The sequence below is a fragment of the Nematolebias whitei genome, chromosome 22 (genome assembly GCF_014905685.2).
Source record: "Nematolebias whitei isolate Nwh7 chromosome 22, NemWhi1, whole genome shotgun sequence".
In the NCBI taxonomy this organism is placed as follows: domain Eukaryota; kingdom Metazoa; phylum Chordata; class Actinopteri; order Cyprinodontiformes; family Rivulidae; genus Nematolebias; species Nematolebias whitei.
Window position 1 is genome coordinate 27825621 of NC_056519.1, and position 3429 is coordinate 27829049.

Sequence of the window (3429 nt, forward strand, 5' to 3'; positions counted from 1 at the left end):
TAACCTTGCAATTTAAAACAATACAAAAACATAAATGAACCGTATCTCCATATAAAATTGTTTATATAAAACCCAGCCTTATATTAACCATCTGCTACAAGAGATTTGGTAAAACATACCTGCATTTCAGACAATGGACATTGAGGTAAGTTCAGTCTCTGGCATAAACAAGCTCCTGCAAGGAGGAGCCATAATGTTACCACGAGGGAAATTCCCACACATTTTCTCACGGACTACACATTCTTAAACACGACAAAAACGATAGAATAGCTGAACTAACATGACCTAGATTAAGCATATTTCAATAATATGCAAAAACTAAGAACATAAACATATTCTATAAAATGCATAAATAATATTTCTTTATCAAATAGCAGAGACACGTTACCTCGTCAGTGATCCTCATGGCTCTGAGGATTACCCATAATACCCGCTCTTTCTATGGTGAATGTATTATAACTTTTTTTTACCAGCAGATGGTGCATTTTAGCAGGATTTAACCTGAACCGTTTTAACTATGTTACACCCGTCCTGCCAGACCGGCTACATAATGAGCTTCAACCGGCACGACATCTGTGAAGGATGCCTGGGTCCCTGCTACGCTGACCTCGCCACCTCCTGCCGTCCCTGTGAGCTCCTCCCTCCTGAGGAGAAGCAGAGACGAGCAGCCTTGTTCAAGGATAACGTCGAGGAGTGTTTTTCTGTAGCAGGGCGCTACTTGCTGGACGACGCCATCGCCTTTTTTAACACAGAGCCGCGCAGTGAATCGGATGATTCCTCTGAAAAAGGCGATGCTAGCAGCAGCCCCGCTGCTCCCTCCCTCCTGGAAAGCATAGTAAATGGACTGTACTTATATAGTGCTTTTCTATCTTATCCAGATACTCAAAACACTTTACACTACAATCTGTGCCTCATTTACCCATTAGTACATCTCTCTACTAGATCTACAAAGATAATTGAACAAATCATTCTAAAGAGACTAATCGGAGCTTTGGATCACATTCATACACCGATGGGACACACATTGGAGGCAATGAGGGGTTCAGTGTCTTGCCCATGGACACTTCGGCATGTGACTGCTGGTGGATTCGAACCCCTAATTCTTGCAATGGAGGACGACTGCTCTAATCACTCATCCACAACCGCAGTGAAGGAAGAAGAACGGCCGAGCGGATGCTCAGCCACCTCGGGTCTTCCCATGTCAGCGACCACTTCACGCCCAGCTATTGGCACCCTCCTCTTGGAACTGCCCGGCATAATCCAGGAGGCTGTTGACACAAAGGGACTTTCTGTCCCTCTCCTCCCTCCACCCTGATCGGATGATCTGGCGGGAAGGTTTGGCTCCGCCCCGGCTCGTCGCCCTGACCCCATCTGGCCCCGTTTTCTAGCTGTGACATCATACTGGAACAAGGCTGCAGCTTGGCCCGGCAAGCTGAAGGCGCCCATTTCCACCTTCGCCCCCATCACCAGAGTGGAGGGTTTTACCGAGCGGAGTTTTCCCTTGGTTCCCCCTCTGAAGCCAAGCCTTACAGAGGCATTTGGGGCAAAGGCTTCCAGGATGGACCAGCGACCTGTCTCTCCAGGGAAGCACGACCAGATGATCATAAAGCTCTCCAACCGAGCTCACCAGTGTTCATTCCAGGCAGCCGCGGCAAACAACAACATCGCCCTGCTGGCCTTAAGCATTTCGAAGAGATTGGAGGAAGCAGACCTGCTGGCGGAGACAAAGAGCTCCCTCTGTAAAGCCGCCGACGTCATCTTCAACCTGTGCACCACCTCTGTGGTCTGTCTGTCTGTCCCGCATCGCCACCTGGATGACCATGATCCAGAGGACCACCTGGCTCTGCCTCTCGCCATCCATGCCAAAGAGGCTGCAGAGAGACCTGCTGGAGTGCCCCATCACCCCAGATGCGCCAGCCTAGAGTCTGCAGCAGCCAGTCCAGAGTCTGCAGCAGCCAGCCCAGAGTCTGCACCTGAAGACTCTGAACCTACTCAGAACCCAGAACCAACCGCAGAAGATTCAGAACCTGCAGTGGTACTTGAACCTGCAGCTCCTCGCCGCCGAACCGTCTGCTGAGCTCCTCGCCACCGACCCGTCCGCTGACCTCCTTGCCGCTGACCCGTCCGCTGAGCTCCTCGCCGCAGACCTGTCCACTGAGCTCCTCGCCGCTGGTCCGTCCGTTGAGCTCCTCGCTCCTGGTCCGTCCGCTGACGTCCTCGCTCCTGGTCCGTCTGTTGAGGTCTTCACTCCTGGTCTGTCAGCTGAGGTCTTCGCTTCTGGTCCGTCTGAGGTCTTCGCTCCCGGTCCATCTGCTGAGGTCTTTGCTTCCGGTCCGTCTGCTGAAGTCTTCGCTCTTGGTCCGTCTGAGGTCTTAGCTCCCGGTCCGTCTGAGGTCTTTGCCCCTGGTCCGTCTGAGGTCTTCGCTTCTGACCTGAGGGCAGAAGATCCTGACTCGACTGCAGAAGATCCTGAGTCAACCGCAGAAGATCCTGGTCCGCTTGAGGTCTTCTCCCCCGGCCCGCCGGAGGTCTTCGTCCCCGGCTCGCCTGAGGTCTTCGTCTCTGGTATGCTTGAGGTATACGTCCCCGGCTCGCCTGAGGTCTCGCCTGAGGTCTTCTGCCCGTGTCGCCTGAAGTCTTTGTCCCTGGCTTGCCTGAGGCCTTCGTCCCCGGCTCGCCTGAGACCCTCGTCCCCGACCTGCCTGAGACCTTTGGCCCCGACCTACCTGAAACCCTCGTCCCCGACCTGCCTGAGACTCTCGTCCCCGACCTGCCTGAGACCCTGTCTGACCTGTCCCCGTCTGAATGGCTTGTTGGACGACCTCTCGACCGCCTGCCCGACCGGCCCCGGCCTGATGAATGGTCTCCCAACCACCTGTCTGTCTTGTCACCGCCTGAACGGCCTATTGGACAAACTCTCGGCTGCCTGCCTGACCGGCCATGGCCTGATGAATGGTCTACAGGGCGCCCGCCCAACCTGCTCCAGCCTGATGTACAGCCTCACGGCCGCCCGTCCGACCAGCTTCAGCCTGATGGATGGCCTCCCTGCCGCCCGCCCGACTTGCTCCAGCCTGATGGATGGCCTCCCGCCTGACCTGCTCCAGCCTGATGGACGGCCTCCCAGCCACCAGCCCGATCAGCTCCAGCCTGATGAACGGCCTCCTGACCACCTGCCCGACCTGTTTCAGTGTAATGGTCGGCCTCCCGCCCGCCCGCCCACCCTGCTTCAGTTTGATGGTCGCCCTCCTGGCCGCCCTCCTGACCCGTTCCGGTTTGATGGACAGCCTCCCGGCCGCCCGCCGAAACCATGACCTTGCTAGGACGGTCACCTGACCGCCCAGAATTTTTTGTGTACCTGTTTGTGTTTAGTTTTGTTCACAGGTTTTGGTTTTGTCAGTTAGTTTTTGTCCTCATGTTTCATTGGGCCTT